Here is a 9,354-nt window from a genome sequence, read left to right as displayed (position 1 = left end):
TAAATTGTTCTTGTGGATGTAGTCCTAGAATATTGAAATCCTTCTGTGGGTCATTTCAGGCCAAAGGAGCAGCATAGTTAAATGCATTATTCCTAATTTGGTTCTCTTTCTGGGGACCACCAGCTAAAGGGCATCTTGGGATCGAAGAGATTGCTGTCTATGCTTGATATGCAGAAGCTACCTAACCATTCAGACCTTGAAGCAAGAGAGACAGAGCCATCTCATAAATCTGAGGGAGTATGGAAAGAGACGTACAATTTGCAACATCATACAGAGTGCAATGATGCACTTGATTGGCGGATCTGGTTATCAAACATATGCCAGAATTATACAGTGTCCAACTTGAGGCCCTGTAGCTCAGTGGTTAGAGCACTGGTTTGATAAACCAGGGGTTGTGGGTTCGTATCCCACTGGGGCCTCCACTCCCTGAGAAGGGTTGCGTCAGGAAGGGCATCCGGCGTAAAAATTGTGCCAAACATATGTGCGTTCATCTGAGATGACACGCTGTGGCGACCCCGAAAGGGACAAGCTGAAAGAAACTTACTATACAGTGTCCAACTTTTATAGAAACTGATCATCTATGCGGATGTAGAGTGGATCATCATAACTATTGGTTAGAGTTTGGTTTATTTGGCAACAGTTACAAAATTTAGAGGAAGTGTCCTATTTTTGTGCTGAGTATAGGTCACATTTTTTGCACTAAAGATAGCACTGATGGTTCTCATCAGATCACCACAAGCTAAAAGAAAGTTTGAGGTGATAAAACTGGAAGTGTTAGTGGACGGGTCAAACAATCCTTGAATACTGTACTGCGTCACAGCATTTGTCATAATTGGTTATCCCTGTTTGAATATGTGAAAAATATTTGCTTACAGTATGGTTTGTAAACTCTGTTTGGGGTAAAAACAAGTTGAATAGGAGTGCATCCTATTCTTCCAATAATTTTGAGGATGCCGTCATCCATAGAAAAACTATCCTTTGATTGATTTAACTTCTCCGAAGTGCATTGCTATTGGATTGATATGCCCATGCAACATTCCTTTTAAAACTTGGGAGAGAAAACTGGAAAAACTTTGACGGGCCAGCTATGATTTCCACATCATGCTGAAACAAACAACAGACATTTACACATTTATACACACTCATAACTTTGAAATGATGGTAAGTGATGTCATGATTGTGGAATCTATTACGATTTCTGTGTTATTATTTTTGTATTCCCAATGACATGTCAATCAGCTGATATTTCTCTCTCTCTCTCTCTGTCTCTCTCTCTCTCTCTCTCTCCTCTCTCTCTCTCTCTCTCTCTCTCTCTCTCTCTCTATCTATCTATCTATCTATCTATCTATCTATCTATCTATCTATCTATCTATCTATAATATATTCTTCTTTTTTTCTTTCAGCTTGTCCCGTTAGGGGTCACCACAGCGTGTCATATTTTTCCATTTAAGCCTATCTGGTGCATCCTCCTCTCTAATACTCACTTTCCTCATGTCCTCCCTCACAACATTCATCAACCTTTTCTTTGGTTTTCCTCTCGCTCTTTTGCCTGGCAGCTCCATCCTCAGCACCCTTCTACCAATATACTCACTGTTTCGCCTCTGAACATGTCCAAACCATCAAAGTCTGCTCTCTCGAACCCTACCTCCAGTTCTGCTTCATGTTGTTTCTTCTGGGGCAGCGTCTCTAATCCGTACACCATGGCCGGCCTCCCCACTGTTTTATACATTTTGCCCTTAATCCTGGCGGATACACTTCTGTGACATAGAACACCAGATACCTTCCACCAACTGTTCCACCTTGCTTGGACCCGTTTCTTCACTTCTTTACCACACTCTCTATTGCTCTGTATTGTTGACCCCAATTATTTGAAGTCATCCACCTTTGCTATCTCTTCTCCCCGGATCATCACTCTTCCTCCTCCGCCCCTCTCAATCATGCACATATATTCTCTTTTACTATGGTAATCTTCATTCCTCTCCTTTCCAGTGCGTACCTCCATTTTTCTAACTGTTACTTCGCCTGTTCCCTGCTTTCACTGCACATCACAATATCATCGGCGAACATCATGGTCCAAGGGGAATCCAGTCTAACATCGTCTGTCAGCCCATCCATTACAACCGCAAACAGGAAGGGGCTCAGCGCGGAACCCTGATGCAGTCCCACCTCTACCTTAAATTCTTCTGACACACCAACGGCACATCTCACCGCTGTTCTGCTACCCTCATACATGTCCTGTAATATTCTAACATATTTCTCCACCACACCAGACTTTCCCATGCAGTACTACAGTTCCTCTCTTGGTCATGGGCTCTGTCTAGGTCTACAAAGATACAATGTAGGTCCTTCTGACTTTCTCTGTACTTTTCCATGAGAACAAGATATCGAAAATCTTATAGTGGACACACAATCACCCAGTGTGCACCAGCAACTCATAAACTAATAGTTTTGCATTCCTGCTACTGCCTCGCCAGATGGTCATTAGAAACCTGGTTTATGTCACCCATACCTTAAACTGCTAAAAACCTGGGCTTCCAATCATCAAAGACCTTTGGGTGCATAGAAACCAAGACTCCAACCAAAAATTTGTCAAATCCACTGTTCAAAGCAATTTAAAATAAAGTTCAAAGAACCATTTGCTCCTAGGAACTGCATGCAAGGACGATCTGGGGCAATTGATGGAACACACCTGCTGGTGATTGAGAGTTACTGCAAGCCAGAGATTTCATTGAATTTGAATGTCCGTTCTGAAAGCTCATCGGTGGTAAGGCCCCAGGGGTGGATGAGATTCACCTGGAGTTCCTAAAGGCTCTGGATGTTATGGGGCTGTCCTGGTTGACACGCCTCTGCAATATTGAATGGACATCAGAGACAGTGCCACTGGATTGGCAGATTGGGGCGGTGGTCCCCTGTTTTTTAAGATGGGGGACAGGGGGATGTGTTCCAACTACGGTGGTATCACACTTCTCCACTTCCCTGGTAAAGTTTATCCAGGGGTGCTGGAGAGGAGCATCCGTCAAGTTGAATCTCAGATACAGGAGGAGCAATATGGTTTTTGTCTGGCCATAGAACAGTGGAGCAGGTACCCTAGCATCTTACTACGAGGGGGTGGAGACACATCCATCCTGCTAAACTCACAAACTCTTTTTGTTGTCACTAGTTTGAGAGCGAATTTATTTTGCTTGCCAATAAGTCACATGACTAGATCATGTCCACTGATTTGATGAATGAGGACTTAAATGCATTTCCTCCTTTCTCTCTTCCAATATGCTATCCGTGCATCCATTTGGTTGTTTTCTTTTTTGAGACAGTGTGAATACTCCAACTATCCATCCATCCATCCATTCATCCTTTTTCGGTACCGCCTATCCTCACAAGGGTAGCAGGTGTGCTGGAGCTATCGTCGGGTGGGTGGTAGGGTACACCGTGAACTCTTCGGCAATCAATCGCAGGCCACGTATAAACAAACAACCATTCACATTCACAGCTATGAGCGTTTTTACAATTTTCAATGAAAAACCCACACGGGGACGAGAGAACATGCAACCTCCACACAGGTGGATCCAGGATTTGAACCCTGCTCCTCAGAACTGAGAGGCAGATGTGCTGATCAGTCGCACACCGTGGTGCCTTTATGAATACTTGATCACGTAAAACTGCACATCATTAAAGCAACATTCATGACGATGGAAGATGATATACCGTATATCGTCCACATCTACCACTTCCTCATTTTCTGATTTTGTGCACAGCAGAGACTAAAAGTATTAATGTGAACACATACTAACAATAGACAAGTTGCGACAGTACACTGTATAGTCGGAACATTTTAGGTGTCTCCTGTGATTTTTGTGAGGATAAGTGGTGAAAGAATATGGATGGATGAATAGATTTTAGATGTCCAGAACAATGAACATCTGCATGTAGGAAGAACATGGTGTTTTATTAGCACTCCTCTAAATCAGCGAGTGGGAGAATACAATAAGTTCTTTTTTCTTTTTCACCCTCTCAGGCTGCGGCAAGAAAGATCACATGTATTCCTCGTACAAAGGAAGAAAAAGTGAAAGGAAATATGAACACATGACCAACTTCAGGATACGCCTGAACTGATCTTTTGTTGAGGGTTCACTTGACAGACACCAGGTGCACATAGACGACAGACTTTGCTGTAGAAAACTACTAAAAGCATATAAGTGGAGATGGCAAGCTTAAACATTGTTCAAAAGATGATAATATGGGCATCACCAATGTTAAAAAGAGTCGCTTTTAAAGATAGATAGATAGATAGATAGATAGATAGATAGATAGATAGATAGATAGATAGATAGATAGATAGATAGATAGATAGATAGATAGATAGATAGATAGATAGATAGATAGATAGATAGATAGATAGATAGATAGATAGATAGATAGATAGATAGATAGATAGATAGATAGATAGATAGATAGATAGATCTTAGGTCCATTAGATCGGATCCAGTTTTCTTCCCCTACATCAGCTAATGCCAAATTCAATTTACCCTAACCCAATTTAGCATTGATGTACTGTATTACACCAAAAATGACAAAATGTTTTCCTGTGATGAATAAAAAATTATCTTCTGGAAAAAAAGAAGGTGTTTTAATTCTGCTTGTCACGTAATGAGTTAGTATCACTTACTTACAGTACTATTGATCACATTTTGAAAAACACTTTTCACATTCAATCAAAATGGTGGTGCCCATTACCACAGTGTTATTAGGATTCCGACATAGTTTCTAGGCAGGGCACGCCCCCACTGCAGCATGGTTGGCTTCTGCTTAGTGAGAAGGATAGTTTACACAGATGTAATGATATGACCATCCCCAACAGGTATCACATTTGTACAAGATGAAAATAAAGAAGTATGCAATGATTAGGTTTAGGGTTAGGGTTGCGTCTTCAGGTTTTTTAGGATGGGTTAAGGGTTAGGTTAGGGTTAGTGTTAGTGGGAAATATTAACACTGCTACACCGAAGTCAATACTTTTTTACCATCCGGGAGCAGTAGACTGTCTACTAAACATTGAGTATTGTAATCTTTAATGGCTCTGTGGTGACATTACAGACATTGTAGATGTTTCAAGTTCCTACATTTACTTTAAAATGGCACTCTTCGACATTCACTGAACTGGGAGGAACTATTTATACCAGTTCTGCTGAATACAGAAGTAGGTTGCACATAATATCTCAGATCAGCTGGGGAGCAGTCCTGGGCGTGGCCCGCTCTAGAAACAAAGTCAGTTGAGGAAGGTCCACAGTTCCCTTTGTAAAATAGACAAACACTAAACAAGGCTGGAAACTGGATGAACAATTATGGAGAATTCTGGATATACATTACAACTTATTTGACATGAATTACATTGTGATTGACTAAATGCAATGTGTGTTGAGCAATCTTGGAAAAGGCACATTTGAAGTTCAGTTGACATAATTTTGCCACACAGAACTGAACGTGTTGACCTTTTGAAAGACACTGCACTCCAATATCATGATATAATTTGTTTTATTTTTTCAAAGAAACTTCTAGCAGTTAACTAAACAAAAATCACGTAAGATTTCACAGACACCCACACATGGAGTTTGAAGAATTAATAGATTTCGGGTCAACACCTGGTAGTCCTGACATCTGTGAAAAGCCATAAAACATGCTGATGAAAACAGGTCAACAGAATTTCAAAATGAAGCAGAATTAAAGGACTGAAGAGCGCAAAATGGAATACAACAACAAATAATTGTTTTCTTCTTCTCCCTGTACTGTACTTGGATTTGCCTGTCTGCATGTCTACGTACTGTAAGTCTTCAAACATGGTTATTAACTTACAGACCCCCCCCCATGTTTATCTGTATGTGCTTAACTTAAAGGATTGATTCCTTGAAGATTAATTTTTTTGCAGCCCAAAGAAAGAATATGATGTAAAATTGCTTTGTCAAACAAACCAAAAATGTAGGGAAATGAATATGTCACAAGGGAACAAAGAAGCTTAAATGTGTACACTATTGTATACTGTTATTATATTCCCAATCGTAATTTAAATGTCTGATACAGCAGAAACCAGGGGTCACAGGCAAAAGCAGACAGCCATGTTTTGACCTGTCTTGGAAACACAATAACGCCCCCTGCTGTCTGACTGGATGACCCTCCCGCCCCCAATCCACTTTGTTATGTAGCGTGACCCTCAGACACTTGGGTCCTGCATGTAGACCCACTGCTACCATGAACTGTTTGATACCTTGACACACAAGTGTTCACAAGAACCTTGACAGAGCTATGCATCCCTCCTGGTTTGGAATGCAAAAAGAGAATAAGAGTGAGAAAACAACATTGAGAACATTCAACCACATCTGTTATTCTTCTGCTGCTGGGCTCCCTCCCCATATTCAATCAGGTCTTCACAATTAGGTTCCAAGTGATAAATGGTGGGTCACTCTTTTTATTTGTACGCCGTACCCTGGAAACACGAGGGTTGTCATTGATTACTTCCACATTTGCACTGAAACTAAATCATGTAGGAGTGCCTTCAGGTCGCAAAAAAAAAAAAAAAAAAGATCAACTGAAATGATGCTACACTTGAAGTAAGTAAACACTGAAATCCTCTTCTCTGAGGATTTCTGGTCAGGGGACATTTTTGTAAGACGAATATATGTTTGTGAGTGAGCGTGAGAGCGAGAGAGAAGAGAGAGAGAGAGAGGGAGAGAGAGAGAGAGAGAGAGAGAGAGAGAGACCCAGAACGTGCTATTATTAGAGAGCCACTGGAGGGCAGTGAAAGAACTGTGCGTGACAGACTGGACCATCCTTGCTCCAGTATGTACATGTAGCCAGCCCAGTGGGGTCATGAGTCATTCTTCTCGAGAGGAAAACGTGAGGCTTCCTTGTCTGTCCCACTTTGTCTGTCCATGACCTTTCATTCTCTGTGTACAGTAATACTGGTGGAAACCAGATTTCTTTGGATTGACAGTATTTAGTTAATGAATGTTTCTTTGTCCTCTCGCTGCTACAGATTAAATGGTTTATGGTTTAGAGATAAACTGTGATGACACGAAGACTATTACTGGCGACCTGCAATTGGATGGCGACCAGCCCATGGTGTACCCTGCCTCTTGCCCAACACCAGCCCACCCATAACACTAATGAAGAAGTCCCCTTACTGACGAATTTATTGTCTTTGTAAGGATTATTTTGTTTTTGGTGTTTGGGATTCAGTATGAGCCACAACAACAAACAAACAGCGAAAGAACACTGTAGAAGACATAAAAGAAAAAAAAATGCGACAGTGACAGTGAAAAATAACATTGCTCTTTGCAATGTCTAATATTGAACAATTATATGATGTTTTTATTTCCGATTTTATGTTTGCAAAATAAAGCAGCACGCTGAAATTTTGGTTGGCCTGCCTGCCTCACAGTTGATCGAGGAACGGGGAATAGGATATAAGAGTAATAGCCACTTTTCCTCTAACCAGCTCAGGAACTTTGAGTTTCTTTCAACAAAACAACACAAAAAAAATAGGAAGCATATCACTGGTGAACTATTTTTAGAACAGGCTTGCGGGCAGCTCATCATCTGCACTGCGTTGGTGACCCCACTGCTGTGTATACTGTAGATTAGCCAGCAATACTGTATCTGAAAGTTAAATGTGATTATGCCACAGACTCCTGTTTTTTAATGATTAGGCTCGCTTTTATCGGCTCAGGTCCATCTTTACCCGTGCAAAATGAGTGCATTCTTCAAAAGATTACTCGATCTAGCAAATCTTTTACAGAACCATATAAGTAGCATTATTTAAGCATGCTTTGGCGGTGTTCGACTAGCAGCAGCCGCCACCTCTCATCTATCCCTCAGTGGCGTTCGACCAGCATAAGTAGCCATTGTCTCTTGACCACGCCTTGGCGGTGCTTTCTCTGCAGCTGCCACCTGCTCTTTTTGGTTCCTGCTTTGCCCTTGGGACCCACCTCGCGGACATCCGCCTTGGGACACTGCTCAGCCAAGCTCCTCACTTTTGGTGGCCTGGATGGCCACCAGACAGACTGGGGTGAGGGTTTCTCTGGGGACTCTGGTTTCCTCCCTCATCCCAAAAACATGCATTAATTGGAGACTCAAAATTGCCCTTAAGTGTGATTGTTAGTGTCACTGTGTGTCTCTATGTGCCCTGCAATTGGCTAGCAACTAGTTCAGAGTGTAGCCTGCCTCCTGCCAGATGACGGCTGAGATTAGCTCCAGCACTCCCATCACCCTTTTAAGGATAAGCGGTTCAGAAAATGTATGGATGGGTAGATGAGATGTTGTTTAAACTGTAACAATGTTAACTGCAAATTGTTTCGCTGGATTTAATTTCACTTTCTAACCCAAGAGGAAGCCTAAATTTGGACAAGGATGTACAGCATCGTTACCTGTATATAGCTCTATATTGGCGAGAAGAAATATAAGAGCCGATATAATACACAAAATAAAACCTTGTTCTGTGTGTGCACTGAAAATCAATGCTTTGTTTAGAACATGAGGATGGCTTTTAAGTGTGATATCACATTCTGCAAAAATTGACTTTTCTGTTCTTTGAGAGGACAAAGGTTATGACATTGTATTAAACATTAAAGGCTTGCTGTGAGTTTTGTGATTTGAGCAGCACAGCATGCTGGCTAAACTGAATTCAAACTATTGGAGACCTTGATTTAAAAAGCTTAAGCCTTACCACCAGTGCTTCAGAATAATACCTTTTTTTGTGGTTTAAATCACTGTTCTTTGTTTGACACTTCAGCTAATGTGTTTGTTCCCTTAAATGGTCAAGGATGGGGTGACCCACAGTTTCACTAAAATTACACTCTTAACTGTGGTTGACACCATATTAAGTTGACATATTTATTTTCCTGCTTTCATTTCATTAAGTCACATAACATCAGTTCATGAAGCCTGTGGGACTGCATCACAAATTTGACAGGTAACAATACTGTTCTCATCCAGTCATTGCGAACCTTGCACATTCCCTCCCTGGAACACTATTTGCATTGATTACTTTTATGATATCTTGCAGAGCCAAGCTATGCTTCAAAGTTTCTCCATCTGGTATTTTATTGTCAACCATTACAAAAAAAAATTATCCAGGCAGCATTGTCAAAGCAATGCCTGTTGATATGACATTTGATAAGACATTTAAAGTATCTATTAAGTGACAAATTCAAAAATGATGTGCAAAATCTCTGAAATATTGTGTTTTAGGTTTAAAGTCAAATATATTTCTATGGGTGGGCTGTGACATTTGTTGTATTACTCTAACGTGTGCACCCAGATAGCTGTGCTCTATGGGCGAGTCTAGGATCAGAGATTTAGGGGTGCTGA

The 9,354-nt window shown here is 41.1% G+C and overlaps 1 non-coding gene across 1 annotated transcript; it reads left to right on the top strand.

Annotated features, from left to right (window-relative positions):
• Positions 1-346: 346 nt before the first annotated feature.
• trnai-gau (transfer RNA isoleucine (anticodon GAU)) lies at positions 347-419 on the top strand. Its single transcript has one exon. It is a non-coding gene; the product is annotated as a tRNA-Ile (tRNA).
• Positions 420-9,354: the final 8,935 nt, after the last annotated feature.

Source organism: Syngnathoides biaculeatus, chromosome 10 (assembly GCF_019802595.1).
Source record: "Syngnathoides biaculeatus isolate LvHL_M chromosome 10, ASM1980259v1, whole genome shotgun sequence".
NCBI classification, from domain to species: domain Eukaryota; kingdom Metazoa; phylum Chordata; class Actinopteri; order Syngnathiformes; family Syngnathidae; genus Syngnathoides; species Syngnathoides biaculeatus.
This window is presented reverse-complemented; position numbering and strand designations above follow the sequence as displayed.